Source organism: Lathyrus oleraceus, chromosome 2, assembly GCF_024323335.1.
Source record: "Lathyrus oleraceus cultivar Zhongwan6 chromosome 2, CAAS_Psat_ZW6_1.0, whole genome shotgun sequence".
Lineage (NCBI taxonomy): Eukaryota > Viridiplantae > Streptophyta > Magnoliopsida > Fabales > Fabaceae > Lathyrus > Lathyrus oleraceus.
This window is the reverse complement of record NC_066580.1, coordinates 491,767,064-491,785,870: the sequence shown is the minus strand read 5'-3', so window position 1 is coordinate 491,785,870 and position 18,807 is coordinate 491,767,064. Positions and strand designations below refer to the sequence as shown.

The 18,807-nt window shown below is 38.7% G+C and overlaps 1 pseudogene; it reads left to right on the top strand.

The window, feature by feature from the left end:
* The first annotated feature begins 17,616 nt into the window (after positions 1–17,616).
* Positions 17,617–17,716, top strand: LOC127124274 (uncharacterized; annotated as a pseudogene).
* The last annotated feature ends 1,091 nt before the right edge of the window (positions 17,717–18,807 follow it).

Sequence of the window (18,807 nt, the reverse complement as noted above, 5' to 3'; positions counted from 1 at the left end):
AAACCTTCGTCTTAGCGATTAAAGACTCCGTGTACCTGGAAGGTTGCTTTGACAAAGCGACTTGTCTTGTGATTAGAGACTCCCAATACACTTGAGGGACTCTCCCACACTTTGCTTGATGGATTAATCCCAATTGATGCTTGAGGGACTCGTTCCATACATCTGATGCCAATAGAATGGAATTAAATCATGTCAACCTGTTCATGGCCTCATGCTTGAGGGATTGTGGACTAGAATAATATATTTTGGCCTAAATAAGGAAGGGCATGTGACAAAGTATGATTTTGGTTAAAGCTCAGCTAGGAACGGAAAAAAGAGGGTTAGTCGCCCGAATAAGGTGTGCTCCCAAAGTGGCGTGCTTTCCTAAACGAGGGTAGCTAATTACCTTACAATATTTGAGTCACCCACCCACGATCAATGAGACTAAACCCAAGTTCTTCCTTGTCTCTCCCAATATCAAGGAAGAGAGAAAACTATCTCCATGTGATCTAGGAAGAAAGAGCTCTTTATACCCCTACGCTTTCCATGATAGGGTTATTGAGTTTGGCCTCAACTAGGCCTAGGGGTCTCTATAAATACCCCTAAGCCTCCAAGGTTAAATACAGACAAAATTTAAGGAGAGAAAGCACATAATCTTTATTAGTCATCCTCATAATGGTAAAAACATGAGGCACCACCCCGTAGTATCAACCACACTCGTATTCACATCAGAAACTGCCTCAACCGCCATCCTTAAGATGGTACAAACATGAAGCACCACCTCATCTGATAGCAGCTCACACAATGATCACCATGCCATAGTAGAAATGCAATATATTATGGAAGAGTTGTTCCATAACAGTCAAACTATGGAGTTGTAAGACCCCAATTTTGTCCCTAAGATCCCTCATGGCATCATAACATTGCATTTGGCATTGCCTCAAGGATCATTAGCATCTTGGTTCCCCTTGCCTTTGGGTTGGACCTCCTTGTGAGTGGTTTGAGATCACCAAGCATGCTTGAATTGTATACCATTGCTTTTCTTATTTTTTTTTACTAACCAAAAGCACAAAAATATGTCACTAACATCTTTTATTTGTAGCTTGATCAATCACAAGGTCTAAAGCTTCAAGGAGATCATTGGTACAAAGACATGGTCAAGAAGAGATGATAGCAAGCATGGTAATGGTTCCCAAAGCTCTCATCCACCAAGTATGCCTCCCTAGCATCTCAATTCATCATTTTGGTCATAGCAAGTCAAAGGGTTTGAGGTCTTGTTCTTCAAGGAAACCCTAATTCATCTGTGCACCACAATGCCTTGCTCCTGAAGCAACCTCAGCCCATGATCAAATACAATCAAGGGAAGTTATTTAATTTATAATTTCATGCATATTTGAACTCATTTGAGTATCCTCAATCATCAATTCATCAAGATATGGGTTGTGGACTTGAGAAGTTGATCAGTCAATTCATCTGACTATTTTTGAAATGCACTAAGACCTAACTTTTTATGTGTTGGTCAAATGGAGATGGTTCCAAAAGAAAAAATGTTCTTAAGGAAAATATGAACAACTTTAATGTTCATCAAAAATTTATTTGAATCTTGGAAGGCCATCTGTCATTCCAATACATTATAGGTCATTTTGACTGAAACCCTAATTTTGGGTCAACTTCCCAAGGACATAAATCATTCATTTTTTATGATTTTGAGGTGGGATAAAATGAATTGGAAAGCTTAAGATGTCTAATTCAAATTTTATGTTGAACAAAATTTCAAAATCTCAAAGGAAATACATGTCATAATGCAAGACACTATGGGTCCTTTTTGACCAAAGGCATTAAAATTCAAAAAAGTCCAACTTTAAGTGCCCATAACTATTTCATAAAAAATCCAAATGATGCAAATTTTAAGTCCATTTTGATTGTCTTGAAAAGATATACAACTTTTATGTTGGAGAGTTTTCCATTTGGGGCTTGAATCATCAAAACAGAAGGGCTTGAACATTGGCCAAATTTGGAAACTTTGCCTTGACATGTTTTGCACATCACACTTTAAACTCAAATTTCATAAATTTCCACACTCCAAATGGATTTTTTCCCAACATAACAATTGTTCCTCACATCAAAACATTTCCAACCATTACTCACATGACCATATTTGGATTTGGCAAACATCATTTTCGAAGAGGAGAACTTTTAGTGCATTTTTGAGAAACTTGATTCAATTGCCATGCATGAGTTGATTACATCCATGTTGCACGTCCATTTCATTCATTTGTGATCTCAGCTTGCCAAATCAAGTGGAATTGGGCCCTCCATGCGCCTGTACAGGCCCATGCATGGAGGCCCTCTCCATTCATCCAAATTTGAAATCACACTTTCAACATGGCTTTGGCTATAAATACATGGCATGTAAGCTCTCATTTCACACCCTGATTCGACTTGAAATGCTGCAGAATTCTCTCCATAACCACCACTAAAGGAATTTTCACTTTTCTCTAAAAAATTCAGATCTGAAATTCAACTTCCTTGGTTGATTTTCAAACCTATAATTCCTCAACCTTGCTTCCTCTCCATCATTAGATCTCATTGCAAGCCTTGGTTGTGAAGAATTGTGCTTACAAGACCTGCATTTCAGAGGTGGATAACAGAACTTTTCCTCTTCGAAACTCTTTGATCCTTGCTTATTTCTTGTGTTTCTTGGTCTGGCTGAAGTCCTCTCAATATAGGCATTTGATTTGTGCTTTCAATTTTGCAAAAACATGAAGTTCATGATGAACACCATCATACTTCCAGCTCTGATTTCTCCATTTATAGGGATCTAGAATGGAAGTGCATGGTATAGGAGTGATGTACATCACTTCCTCTTTTGATTGGTATATAGATCGCTCCATTTGGTTGAGATTGCCATGTCTGCAATTCTCACCGGAGCTGGAGGTCTCACCGGAGAAGACGGTGGCTCCGGTGGCCATCCCAACTCCAGATCCAATCACAGTCGTGCGTTTCCAATCCCAGATTCGATCTGATCCGTTCAATGTTATGACCAAATTAATGGCTCCATGTGGTTGCATTGACTGTAGACTACACTAGGCGCGCGCTTCTGGACGCTTGGATCTGCCAACTCAATTAATGAGCTCAGATCCAAGGGCTCTCGTTTTTTGCCATTTTTAATTTCTGGTTTTATTTTCCTTAATTCCTTTTTATTTCGAAAATTAATATCTCTTTCATTTTTAATCCAAAAATTATGGGACCAGTTGCATTAGTCTCCAAATAAATTCTAGTTTATATTTCTGATTTTTAATATTTTTTATTTTGTCATTTGATATTTTTTTGTGATTTTTCTCTTTTTCTGGTTATTTTAATTCATTTTAATTAGTTTTTGATATTCAAAAAATACAAAAATATTTTCCTAACCTATTTGAATGATGATGGATCTATGAAAAATATTCTCATCAATTTTTAAATTGATTTGAGATTTATTTGAGATTTTAGTTCAATTAGGTTATTTTTATTCATTTTTAATTGATAAAAAATAGTTTCTGACTTTTAAAAATGCTGAAATTTTTTGTCAAACTTTGTTTGTCCTTGTTGAACTTGGGATAAATCACTTGGAACTTTCAAGGTTGATTTGAAGTGATTTTGAAGTTTGACCTTCCTTTTATTTTTAATTCAAGTTTATTTTAAATATTAAAAATGCCAAAAATATTTTATTCATTTCTTGATTTCCAATCTTCATCTCACTTCTGTTTTTGATTGTTTGACCTTGACTTTCAATGTTATTGGTCAACATATGAGGATTGGTACATTGTATTTCATTTAATGCACTTTAATTTTGCCATTTCCATTTCTCTTATCCATCTCCTTCTTCTTCTCCTTCTTATTTTCTTTTTGATCAATGAGTTGAAGGTTGATAAGTTAGCATTGGTTAGGGAGACTTAATCTTCCTTGATTCAAATCTAATTCATCTTGATCAAGTGATCAAGTGAATGGCTTTGCATTAAGGATAGGTTGTCTTTTAAATCATGCAAAAGGCTTAAACCAACACAAGATCAATTCTCTTCTTCTTTTTGGCATGGCAAGTTATTGGGACTTGGTTCACTAATCAAGACTCCTAACTTGTGTTTGTTACCTACATTATTATTGACCGGCCTCAGATAGTTGTGACTTCTACATAAGTCCAATTACGATTGCTTAACATAGCGCTAAATTTGCCTTATGGCACACTAACTACTAACACTAACCATTAACAATTAACATTTACTTTATGCACTTTACTTTTATGCAATTTACTATTCTTGTACATATTATCCATTTGCTTTTCTCTTTGCTCACTTGAGCACATGTTTATGTTAATGTCATTTGCCTTTTGCTCACTTGAGCACATAATTGTGTATATATTATTATGCTTGTGTTTTGTTTTGATTGTTGTGAACCAAATGCAAAGAAATGGACTTAGTTTCTAGGACTTTACCTATGCAAAAGAATGGAGAATTGGACTTAGATTCTAGGACTTTCCTTATGCAATTTGGAGTAAATGGACCTTAATGATGAAGATGGATTAGAAGGACCAAATCTCTAAAGTCACTCTTGTCCATTCTTGTTTTATTTCATAGAACTTTTGATGTGTGTGCTTTTGTGCTAGGGATTCTACTTGAGCTTAATTGAAGGACCATTGTCATGTTCATCCAAGTGGAAGATACAAGATACATTGAGGATCTCTTATGAGACTTGTTTGATTGCTTATGCTTTGTGATTGCTCATTCCAAAGGATGGGAGCTACTTGGATCATCAATATGATCTCAAGAGAGAGACTCCATTGTGGTTTTGATTCTTCATCCTTTCTCTTTTTGTTTTACTTAGGACTTAGCCCTTATTCTTCTTCTCTCACTCTAACCCAAGCCAAAACATTTTGTGCAAACATTTAACTATTGTTTTCAAACATTAGAAACCTAAGCCTTATGCTTTTGATTTTCAAACTTTCTTTTTACAATACTTATTTTGAATTGAATCCTTAAGTCAACTTTGACCATTTTTGTACATACTTTTAATTGGTAAATATAACCCATTTAATTGTCTTTTGTGGTTCCAATGGCCACCTTCTTAATCAAATTTTCCATAACCTTTAGCTATTAGGTTTGAGTTATCTTTGTGGTAGATGTAATACTCACCTATATCCTTAGTGATGGACAATGAGTCTTCCATGCTTATTATAGGGTTAACCCCTCACTAGCATGTTGAAGCTATCCTCACATGGTGGATTTGTGGTTTGGTTGAGTTTTCTCCCTTTGATAACAAAAGACCTTAAGGCTTTTGGACCAATCAATTCACCAACTTGTTTTGAGATTTTTACCCCGAATTACGAGGTTTTGATCCTAATCTTTTTTAAGATGGTACGTAGGCAATGGGTTTATCCATCCAAACACAAAAAATGTAAATAACTTGTATATTCTCCTCTCATCTCTTCAATCATGTTTGCACAAACAAATTTTCACAAAACACTAACCTTTGCAACAAGTATGAAAAGGGCTCCCTAGGAGTACCTAGGATGTTTTGGGTGCCTAACACCTTCCCATTGCATAACCAACCCCCTTACCCAGATCTCTGTTTCTTTTACTAGTTTTTGTTAAAACTATTAGGTTTTTCTTCGCTTTCTAACCATTCCTTTGGATAAATAGAAGTGCGGTGGCGACTCGACTTGTATGATTTACCTTGGAGTTAGTCAATATCTCTAATGGCAACGAATACCCCGCTACAGAAAAGTGGCGACTCTGCTGGGGAATAAAATACCTAGTGGGTTTTGCCAACTTTTCATGCTTGTTGTATTGTTTTGTCTTGTGACATATTTTTGTGCAATTTGGGATTACTGTATTGTATGTAATGGTTGAATTGCTTGATATTAATTCCTTGTATGCTTGGTGATCTTTGTGAGATGAGTTCTATACCCGGACTCGAGTGCACTTAGGATAGGAGAATGGCGTAGTCTTGTTGACTTGTGTGGAGTTATTCCTTAGCAAGTTGACTTGCAAGCCCATTCACTTGGTGGAGGTCATGTTGGGATCAATAATGTCACACAAGTAAGTTGTGGTTAGACATTACTCTTTCCAATATAGACCTTAGAAGCCAAAGACCTTAGTTTACCAAGCCCGTCTTGGCCTATTTTTAGGATGTAGTGCGAAAGTCGTTCAAGTGTAAGATTTGATACGATTGTTACGCGATACTACACTCATAAGAGTCTCTCTTGAGAATATTTTTAGAATACGAGTAGTCGTTTCTCCGATAATATCTGAAAGATGGGATGATGACTATGGGAACCTCTTGTAGAACATGTTTGGCAGGTTTAAATCCTAGTACATTCCCTTTGGGGTGGTTCTTAACGTAAACTCCATGCTCGTGACTTACAACAAACCCTTGATTCATGGTTGATTCGTTCATGTATCCTTAATATCAATGGAATTTCTTGATGCGGTGCTTTTCGCAAGTATACGAACGCGTCAGAGTAATATAAAAGATTGTCGAATCCACATAGACCAAGTGTCAATCTATCGTTATCTATTATTATGGTGTTTATCAAAGGCAATCAAAATAGGTGTTTTTAGAGTGTGCAATGAAAAGTAAAGTATTGAATAAAGTTTAATTAATAAAGACAGGGTCAAATGTAATTCACATAATCAATTAATAATCCAAGTGCTTGCTAATAGGGCTACTTATGGGCAATGTTTCCTACTTTGAAAAGAACTAATTTAACGGGAACTGTCGCTTTCGCGTATTCAGAACCGAGTTGTGCTCCCTAATCAAACCCTCTTATTGTCACTTATAAAAAAGCCCGCATTGCGTTAGAGTAGTAAACCTATTTTTAAGAAATATAGTATCTTGACTAAGTTGAAAAGTATTATAACCTGGATTTCTTAACCAAAAGAGGTTCTTACGAACCAGACTCTAAACTTATAAATGCGTCCGAAAATAGTTTTAAAATCTCTTTTCTTCTTAAGTTAAAATCTCTTAATGAACTAAACAAAGCGCTTTCGCTGTTTTTGAAATAGTTAAAAACAATTAAGTTTAGATAGACGTTGGACGGCTTTCGATCTTACCCAACGGAATTGAAGTGCGGGAAAACTTAAGTTGAAAGTTAAAATAGCCCTTAAGTGCTTCTATAAACAATTGTATGGATTATCGGTTCGATTACGATCCTTACATTCTAACCTTAGAAATTTAGTTAGACATGGTAAAGTAAAAGTGCATTAATTTAAATAAAAGTAGTGCGAGTGCGGAAAGTAAATAAAAGTACTGCGAGTGCGAGGAAATAAATAATTTAAAGCGGGTGCGAGGAAATAAATAATTTAAAGCGAGTGCGAGGAAATAAATAAAAGTAAAGCGAGTGCGAGGAAATAAATAAAAGTAAAGCGAGTGCGAGGAAATAAATAAAAGTAAAGCGAGTGCGAGGAAATAAATAAAAGTAAAGCGAGTGCGAGGAAATAAATAAAAGTAAAGCGAGTGCGAGGAAATAAATAAGATAAAGACAAGTAATAAAAACCTGCTCCAATCGGAGGGTTGAGTAAATTGCAAAGCGGAAATAAAAATGGCGACAGGATTAACTTCCTTCCAAAGTGCTCCAAACTCGATTACAGACTCGATTACACAATTGTGGTAACACTCCAATGCGAAGCGATTACCACTTTAAAATAGTGAATATATGCCTAAGTGAAACAAAGTTGCTCTGAGTTTGTCTCTGCTCTAAGTTTGGATGATTGAAAAAGTGATTTCGAGTTTCTATTTATAAGCAAGTAAAAAGATGGAAATGACAAGGATGCCCTTCAACTTGAAAATGGGAGGGAAAACTTTTCCTCTTGTGGCGCCCGCCACAAGGCCAATCTGAGGCGCCTTAGTGGAAGTAGTGGGGAACGTGGCAGTTGAGGGAGGTTGAGCTTGGACACGTCATGGCAAGGTCTATGGCGCCAGCCATGGTGGAAGCCACAAGTACAAAATGCTGAATTTTAGGGTTTTTAGCTCTTTTTCGCTCCTTTTCTTGATCGGGGCTCCGATTAAATTAAAAACCTGAAAACAAAGAAAAACATAGTAATAACACAACAAAATAATAATAAAACAACTAGAATGCATGTGAAATCGGAGTCGAAAATACGGTAAGTTTCAGTGTTATCAAACTCTCCCACACTTAAACCTTTGCTTATCCTCAAGCAAAACATTAAAAAAACTCATAAAAGAAAAACTGGTGTAAATGAGTGCTTCAGGTAAAAATTCTAAGTTCAAGTTGGGATGCAGTAATTGGTACTAACTGAGTGAACTAAGGGTATCATGATGACACTAATCCGCAAATACGGACATAAACTTCATTCCTATATTAACCAACCGATATTATCCCATAATACCTAGGTCTGCCTCTTCATCTCTTTTTGTGTCCTTTTCATTCAGGCGCAATCACATTAAGCCCATTACCCGTACATGCTTCATAGTAGAGTGGCTTGTTAGTGATTATGATCTTAGCATGGGATTTCTGGCACATAAATATGTGTAAACCCTTTTATTGGACCCAACTGTAGTTGTGGGGGATCGGATCGTAATCCGCCATACCGAGTTCAGTGCCAGATACCTCTGAACCAACTAACAGTGGGTAAGTTTGTCTTTTCCTTTTTTCTTTTTCTTTTTCTTTTTGCAGCAAATTTTTACAATTCTTTGGTTTAAATGACTTTGCGAGGGTCACCTATACCGGAGTTGCCTTTTTTTGCTTTCTTTTATTTTTTGTTTTGCTGGATCATTCACTTATTTACATCGGTCCCCTACGTAGAGGATGCGTAGGCGGGAGCTGACTGCTGAGATAAACTACTGAGGACTTATACGGAAATGATGATTAAGGCCATGGTATATAGGGTTTCGGGAGTGGTTCCTATATTTACGAAGTCTATGGTGCTAAAATAATACTGATGTTTCGCAAAGTTCTCCCAAGTCACCGCATCCTTACTCAAAACATGTCTTTAAAACCTGAAAACTTTCGGAATAACACTGTTTTCTTTTGCAAAAAAAATTCGGTGGGGCTAAAGGTATGGGGAGATTAGATTGTACTAAAGATATACTATATTTGGTGACTCATCATACTCATGCATTATACTAAAAAGCAAAATTAACAACTAAAAGGAAAGTAAAAATAAACAAGCTATCTAAAAACAGCAAAGAAAAGCGATAAAGGAAAGACGAGAAAAACAATAAAGAAAAGACGATAGAGTCTCCTCCCACACTTAAGTCGAACATTGTCCCCAATGTTTCGAAATAAGATACGGGAAGAGTTACCTGACAACCAATTGCTGACCACTGGTGCCTTCGCCATCCTGAGGTGGACGACGGGATCGGGTACGACGACGATCTCTCTGATCCATCCTCGCCTACAGGGCATCCTGAGCGGTCCTCACCTCCCGAAGGTTACCCATAATGGAACCTTGAGTGTTTTCTATGAGTGCAATATGATGACGGTGGTGGTGTTGCTGACGGGCTTGTGTATCTGTGATCGTTTGCAGGGACTGTAGAACAGTGTCATAGGACTTGTCTGTCCTCCGCTGCGATTCTTGCATGAAGCTCATGTTATTCGCTAGTTGTTGTTGGATGGTAGAGAGTAGGTCGTCACGCCTTTGCTCTCTAGCCATGTGGTCACGCCACATCTTCTCTGTAATATAAAATCCAGGAGTGGTACCTGCAGAAGAAGAAGATGGTGTGGTGTGTGGTGGTGAAGGATGATGGGGGGACACATGGGGTACAGGAGATCTTTCTCTCCGATCATATTCATCATCAGTGTCATGTCCCGCCTCATCAGGAATGTTAGGAGGAAGAGGACCCAAAATAGGTGGAGCATCTAGAGCGTATGTCCAATTCCTTTCATCTCGTACATATGTACGTCTAGTGCACGGTAAAACAACAGATGGGATGGCTACACCATGAACCATAAGCATATAGCCTCCTTCTCTCCTCAAACGGCACAATTTCATGTCTCTTAGAAATTTTAGGTTAATTGTGCGAGGAGGTAAGGGGTCTAGGGTAGCCATCTCATTGTTCAGGTTAAGCGCCCGAGCAATAGACGTAATCAATCCACCAAAATAAATCGGTCCCACTTTATTTAAAGTTAAATTCATATGAGCAAGCATGAACGGGACCGAATTCATTCGTCTATTTGTGAGGCTTCCTTGCAAAAATAGAAGCTCTCTAGCATTAACCTTATTTGGATTCTCCCGGCCAAAAATAGTACATGCCAACAAATATCTAAAAACTCTGATGGCCCGGTTATGGATAGTTGAGGCAAGAACTCCTTCAAAAGAGTTTATGGAAGTGTTTGATAATCGCTCCCAGAAGGAAAATACCTCAACTGACCAATCTGAATCCAAAGGGGCCTCACAAATAGCACCGTCCCCATGAGGGATTCCTAACAAGCTGGCTAGTTCGTCGGTACTGAATTCATATTCAACAGCAAACATTCTAAATCTGATAGTACCAACTGTGCTAGCAGTGTTAGGATTGACAATATAGATTAAGGAACTCAAAAATTCAATTGTCAATCGCTCATAGGTAGGTTCTTTGTTGGAAAAGAAATTATGCAAACCTAAGTTATCTAATAAATGAAATATGCTATGATAGATACCTAAAGTGTAGAGACAGTTTTCGTCAACATACCTTGTCGGGAGGATCTTCCGATTTTGCAACCGTTCGATGATTTTTCTTTGTCTATCCCCCGGTTTCCCTCCTCGGAGAATGAATCCATTAAACTCCATTTGTATAGCTCTTGAAAAGTGACGAAGAAGATGAAGTGGAATGTGAAAAGGTTGGATTTTTACGAAATCCGACGGATGAAAATGAAAATGGAAACCGGAAAAATGATTTGTACGGTGTGGTGATTAGAAAGGTATGGGCTTTTTGTGGGTTCAAGGACGTTTTTGCAAGGTGGAAAACTGGGTTTGGAAGGTTGTAAGGTGTGAAAATGGTGAAGAAAGGGGTTCTGCCCCAACCTTTTACAGACGCTGTGGCGGGCGCCACAGGGTCCATGGCGGGCGCCACAAGGCAAAATCTGGCTGGGCCGGATTTTGGTCCTTTGGCTTGGGCTTCTCTTGTCTTTTGACTTTGAGGGGTCCGGAAATAATTTGTCTTGTGATTTCCTAGTATCATTGGCTTGCATAATTTTATAAAAGTAAAAAATAAAAATAAAAATAAAACATAATTTAAATATTAGACTAATAAATAAATAAACAACTAAAATAAAAATAAAAAATGCAAATAAAACAAACATAAGATATATATAGATAAAAGTAGAAATATCAATGTATAGACATAGTGTATATAGTATTCCAAATGCGATAATATAAAATGAGTTATGTAAATACGAGAAATATAAAAAGGAGATAAAATAAGATGAAATGGTGAGATTATATAGTAGGGATGTCGTCTTCCTGAGTGGATCCATGGAGCATGGCTACCTCCTGCCTGAGCTCTGCGATCTCCTGATATAAACAGTCGACTTCGGTAGCTTGGGTGAGATCAGACACTCCCATCTATAAAGTGAGGTTAGCCACCTCCTGTCTAAGCTCTGCAATCTCTCTACGACACTCAGCAATCTGGGTGCGGATGTCGGGGGTCTGCAATGAAAGATTATTAGAGAAAACAGTGATCCTGGGAGATGGTGGTGTAGGCGTGTACTCAGCAATGGGTGGTGATCTCGGCTCCTCGATGGTCTCTCCCTGGTCCTCTAGAGCATAACTCCAATTCGCTGGATCATGCACACTGGTCATCATAGGATTTTGAAGTGTGAAATAATGGATAGCCTCACTGTCGACCAGCAATCGGAACTGACATGGGTGGAAAGAAGCTCTCCTCATCAACCCTCTGGTCAAACAGAAGTCGATGTCCATGGTAGTGTACCCACAGTAGATCCGGAGATGTGACAGCTTGCGAGACAGACCTAAAGTGACAGCAATCTGCGTGATGATCCCGCCCACATGGATGACTCCTTCGGTAGATCTAGAGATACCGCTGAGACTATATAACAAAAAGTTCCCACATGCTACTGGGCGAGACTGGGATGCACAAAATAGTAGGAAGATCTCCTCTTCACTCAGTAATGTCTCTGCATCCGGTCTTCCCAGGAAGGAATGTGCCAATATCATCTGAAAGTATCTAAAGGCGGGGTTATGTATAACATGAGACAACTGCATAGACGGATCTTGGCTTCCGCCACCTGATATATCACTCAAAAACTTCTCCATCTCCTTACCTAGAAAATATCCCATAGGTGTCTCCGGGATAGCATCAGGAGTGGTCTGGAGCCCAATAGGTCGCCGAACTCTTTCTGGCTGAAAGAGTACTCAACTCCAAAGAGCCTGAAAGCAGCATACCCATCTGGTCCAGAGTACGGGTCATAGTCGAATGAACTCAGGAACTCCAATGTCAGGTTCCTGTAGGTGTTACTTAAGTCATCAGCAAACTCGTCCCAATGAAGCTGGTGGCTAAGGAATCAGATACTCGGCTCAATGCCCAGTGCCTCCATACAATGTTGATCAGGATAACGTGTGGGTGCCATAGGGCGCTGATACAGAGCGATGTAGCGCTCTCTCTGAGCATTATCTCTATAGGCCACGTGCATATCATCGAAATCATGCATCCTGTAAAAGTTAAGAAAGTGATCCTGAAAATGCAAACCATTCAAATTTTTAGTCTCGATGCAAAATATGATAAAATAAAATAAAAATAAAATTAAATAAATGCGAAAAAGTAAAATGAAAGAAAAACCATGGGTTTCCTCCCACGCAGCGCTTGTTTAACGTCATTAGCTTGACGATTAGAATTTATACACCTGTAGTAGTAGGGATTGATGGATCAATCAGGGTATGGCTTGAGTAGTATGCTGGAATGTCTCCTCCTTCGTAGAGCTTCAGTCTTTGTCCATTTACAATGAATGGGCTACAGGTTTCGTTCTTGATTTCTACGGCTCCGGATCTCAGAATCTCGGATACTTCGAAAGGACCAGTCCATCTTGAACGTAGCTTTCCAGGGAAGAGTCGTAACCTAGAGTTGAAAAGGAGAACAGGATCGCATACATTGAAGTTTTTATTTACTATTCTTTTGTCGTGATAGGCTTTTGTCCTCTCTTTATATATTTTTGCATTCTCGTAGGCAGATTGCCTAAGTTCTTCTAGTCTGTGAATTTCTAGGGTACGCTTTTCTCCAGCGGCTAGGTAGTCTAAATTCAAATTTTTAATGGCCCAATAGGCCTTATGCTCTAATTTGAACGGTAAGTGACAGGATTTTCCATAGACTAGTTGGTAAGGAGTAGTTCCTATAGGGGTTTTGAAAGCGGTTTTATAGGCCCATAATGCTTCTTGAAGCCTCTGAGACCAGTCTCTCCTAGAAATAGAAACAGCTTTCTCTAGGATTTGTTTTATCTCCCTATTGGATACTTCTACTTGGCCACTAGTCTGTGGGTGGTATGGCGTTGCTACTCTATGCCTAACTCCATATTTTCTTAAAAGTTTGTCAAATATTCTTGATATAAAGTGTGATCCTCCATCGCTTATGACTAAACGTGGTGTTCCAAATCTAGGGAATATATAGTTTTTAAATAGTTTGATTACTACCCTAGTGTCGTTTGTGGGTGCAGCTATAGCTTCAATCCACTTAGACACATAGTCTACGGCTACTAAGATGTACCTGTTTCCTAAGGATGGTGGGAAAGGTCCCATGAAATCTATACCCCATACGTCAAAGAGTTCTACTTCCTGAATGTTTCTTAGAGGCATTTCATCACGCCTTGAAATGTTTCCAGTGCGTTGGCATTTATCACATTTGACAATGCAAGCATAGACATCACGCCACATGGTAGGCCAGAATAGGCCAGCTTGAAGAATCTTGGCGTATGTCTTCGAGGTGCTCGCATGTCCACCATAAGGTGCGGAATGACAATGCTTGATAATATTATTTACCTCTTCTTCTGGAACGCAACGGCGAAAAATGCCATCTTTACCCCTTTTGAAGAGGAGCGGTTCGTCCCAATAGAAGTTTCTCACATCGTGGAAGAATTTCTTCTTGCGGTGGTAGTCAAGATCAGGGGGTACTATATCACCAGCTAGGTGATTAACGAAGTTTGCATACTAGGGTAAATTACTTATTTCTAAGGAATTTTGGGGATGCTCATTAGGGCTTAGGTTATCATCTTCAAGGGTTTCTACTATAGCTATCAGTCTATCATAGGCGAAATCATCATTTATGGGTACTAGTTCTGGTTTTAGATGTTCTAGCCTAGAAAGGTGATCGGCTACTACATTTTCAGTGCCTCTTTTATCTTTTATGTCTAAATCAAACTCTTGTAGTAATAGAATCCATCGGAGTAACCTGGGCTTGGCATCTTTTTTACTTAATAGGTAACGAATGACAACATGATCGGTGTAAACTATAATTTTTGCTCCTACTAGATAAGATCTAAATTTGTCTATAGCAAATACTACAGCGAGTAATTCTTTTTCAGTTGTTGCATAGTTAAGTTGGGCAGCATCTAGGGTTCTACTGGCGTAATAAATGGCATGTAATTTTTTTTCTTTCCTTTGTCCTAGAACGGCTCCAACTGCATAATCACTAGCATCGCACATTATCTCAAAAGGTTCTGACCAATCTGGTGGTTTCATAATAGGTGCTGAGATTAATGCTTGCTTTAAAAGATTAAATGCGTCATTACATTTTTCATCAAAAATGAATTCAACATCTTTCATTAAAAGTCCAGTTAAAGGTTTGGTTATTTTGGAGAAGTCCTTAATAAAACGCCGGTAGAATCCAGCGTGTCCAAGAAAGCTTCGGACTTATCTGATAGTTTTTGGTGGTTTTAGGTTTTCTATAACTTCTATTTTAGCTTTATCTACCTCTATACCTTTTTCAGAAACTATATGTCCTAAAACTATTCCTTCGGTTACCATGAAATGACATTTTTCCCAGTTTAGCACGAGGTTCACCTCCACGCATATCTCCAGGATTTTCTCAAGGTTGGCAAGACAATTGTGGAAATCAAATCCGCAAACCGAGAAATCATCCATAAACACTTCCATGATACCATCTAGGTAATCTACAAAGATTGACATCATGCAGCGTTGGAAAGTAGCTGGGGCATTACAGAGGCCGAATGGCATTCGTCTGTAGGCAAAAGTTCCATAAGGGCATGTAAAGGTAGTTTTTTCTTGATCTTCGGGGTGGATAGGTATTTGGAAGAATCCTGAGTATCCATCTAGATAGCAGAAGTAAGAGTGTCTGGCTAGACGCTCCAACATTTGGTCTATAAATGGTAAAGGGAAATGGTCCTTCCTGGTTGCTTTATTTAATTTTCTATAATCTATACACATCCGTCATCCTCCTTCTAATCGTTTTGCTACATGTTCGCCTTTGTCGTTTTGCACGACTGGGATGCCTCCCTTTTTAGGTACTACATGCACAGGGCTCACCCACTTACTATCCGAGATCTGATAGATTATACCTGTCTCAAGTAACTTAAGAACTTCCTTTTTAACAACATCACTCATTATAGGGTTTATTCTTCTCTGATGTTCCCTGCAGGGTTTTGAATCTTCTTCGAGCGAAATCTGATGCATGCATACGGATGGGCTTATACCTTTCAGGTCAGAGATATTATATCCTAAGGCTGAGGGATATCTTCGTAAAACGTCTAAAAGTTGGTTCGTTTCCTCTTGGCTCAAGGTAGCACTGACTATAACTGGACGGTTCATCTTTTCATTGAGGAACTCATATCTCAGGTTCTTAGGCAGTTCCTTAAGTTCTAAGGTTGGTTTCTTAGGGCATGGCATAAGATCTGGGGTAAGGGATAAACATTCGTAAAGGTCATCATCGATGTAGGGTTTCTTAAAGTCATCATCTTCCCTTATGAGAGTTGATGGTAACTTAATTGTTTTTATAATTTCTTCTTGTTCTAATTCTCTAACAGATTCATCAATGATATCTAAGGCATAACACGCGTCTCCCATCACAGGTGCCATAAGAAATTTCGAAAGTATAAATTCTATTTTCTCGTCACCTACCTCAAATGTCAACTTTCCTTTCTTGACATCTATTATGGCTCCTGCAGTCGATAAGAATGGTCTACCTAGAAGGATTGGTATATCATTGTCCTCTTTGATGTCCATGACAACAAAATCAGTAGGGATAAATAACTGACCTATCCTAACAGGAACATCTTCTAAAATGCCTATCGGATATTTAACAGATCTATCGGCTAACTGAAGTGACATCTTAGTGGGTTGTAATTCTCCTAAGTTTAACCTCTCACAAACTGCTAAAGGCATTAGGCTCACACTAGCTCTTAAGTCTAGAAAAGCTTTTTCGGTGACATGATTACCCAAAAGGCAAGTAATGGAGAAATTTCCAGGATCTTTATCTTTCTTTGCTAATTTGTCCTCGGAAATAGCATTACATTCCAAAGGCTTCGGATCGTCAAGTCTACGTTTGTTGGTAAGGATGTCTTTGAGAAACTTTGCATAAGAAGGTATTTGGGTGATGGCTTCTATGAAAGGGATTTCTACATGAAGTTTTTCTATAACTTTAATAAATTTTTGATACTGTTTATTGATCTGGGTTGGTTTGAGTCTTTGCGGATATGGTATAGGTGGTTTATATGGCGGGAGTGGTACGTAAGTTTTGTCTTTAGGTTCTTCTCCTTTTTCTCGACCTTCCTGGTTTTCAGGTTCCTCTGGTTCCTTTACTTCGTCCGTGGGTTTGGTACATTCCTTAGAAGTTTCGGGTTCACTCAATCTAGGGTTCGGTGGCTCATCATAAGCATTCCCATTTCGTAGGGTAATGGCATTGGCTTGTCCTCTCGGATTTTGTTGAGGTTGTCCAGGGAATTGTCCTCCATGTGTAGTCTGAGGGGCTTGGTTTAAAGCTACCTGAGAGATCTGGGTTTCAAGCATCTTAGTATGAGTAACTATTTGGTCAACCTTGGTTCCTAACTAAGTAATCAATTTGTTAACATGAATGTTCTGGTTCATGAACTCCTTGTTTTGTTGGGTTTGAGCGGTGATAAAATTTTCCATAATTTTCTCAAGGCTCGGCTTTGGTGGCACAGGTTGCATAGGTTGATTTGATCTAGGGGCTTGATAACTAGGTCTCGGAGGTGCATTATTTTGGATTGGGTTATTGTTTTTACAGGAGAAGTTCGGGTGATTCCTCCATCCAGGGTTATAGGTATTCGAATATGGGTTCCCTTGGGTGTAGTTCACTTGCTCAGAGTGGGTTTCGTTTAATAGACTGCATTCTCCAGATTGGTGTCCTTTGGTTCCATATATCTCACAATCCGAAGAAACTGCGGCTACAGTATTCGGGTTTATGCATATATGCTCGACTTTAAGGGCTAACGCGTCCATTTTCGCTTGCATCATGTCTATAGAGCTTAGTTCATGCACTCCTCCTTGGGCTTCCTTCTTCTCAACTGTCACTCGTTCGACTCCCCATGATTTATGGTTTTGAGCCATATCTTCGATGAGGGCACTAGCTTCAGGATAAGGTTTGTTCATCAGAGCACCGCCTGCGGCAGCGTCGATGGTCATCTTCGTGTTATAGTGAAGTCCATTATAGAAGGTTTGAATGATTAACCAATTTTCTAAACCATGATGTGGGCATGCTCGTAACAACTCTTTATATCTCTCCCAAGCTTCGAACAACGATTCTCCTTGGTTTTGGGTAAATCTAGTTATATGGGTTCAAAGAACGGCGGTCTTACTCGGGGGAAAATATCTAGCAAGAAATACTCTTCTAAGGTTATCCCAAGTCGTAATGGAATTGGGTGGAAGGGAATCTAACCATGATAGGGCTTTGTCTCTGAGGGGAAAAGGGAATAATCTTAAACGTATTGCCTCAGGAGAAGCTCCATTGGTTTTAAAAGTGTCTGCTAATTGAAGAAATATTTTTAAATGTTGGTTTGGGTTCTCAGTAGCGAGACCTGCGAATTGTCTCTGTTGCACTAGTTGCAACAGGGATGGTTTAAGTTCAAAATTATTAGCTAGGATGGTTGGGTTTACTATACTAGAACTAGGTTCTTCATTTGATGGTTGAGCGGAATCTTTAAGAGGTCTTTGGTTTTGATCTTCGGCCATAGCTCTCTTAATTCTATGAAAGAATAAACGTGCGCGAACGTAACGTTCAGGTTCCGCCAGAGGGTATACTAAGCTTAAACTCCCGGTGCTGCGAGTTCTTCGCATTGACCGGCGGGAAATAGCCTAAGTCTAAATGATATAACAGGAGGAAAATGAAATTTGACGAAATTGGTCCCCGACACCGGCGCCAAAAACTTGATGCGGTGCTTTTCGTAAGTATACGAACGCGTCAGAGTAATATAAAAGATTGTCGAATCCACAGAGACCAAGTGTCAATCTATCGTTATCTATTGTTATGGTGTTTATCAAAGGCAATCAAAATAGGTGTTTTTAGAGTGTGCAATAAAAAGTAAAGTATTGAATAAAGTTTAATTAATAAAGGCAGGGTCAAATGTAATTCACATAATCAATTAATAATCCAAGTGCTTGCTAATAAGGCTACTTATGAGCAATGTTTCCTACTTTGAAAAGAACTAATTTAACGGGAACTGTCGCTTTCGCGTATTCAGAACCGAGTTGTGCTCCCTAATCAAACCCTCTTATTGTCACTTATAAAAAGGCGCGCATTGCGTTAGAGTAGTAAACCTATTTTTAAGAAATATAGTATCTTGACTAAGTTGAAAAGTATTATAACCTGGATTTCTTAACCAAAAGAGGTTCTTACGAACCAGACTCTAAACTTATAAACGCGTCCGAAAAT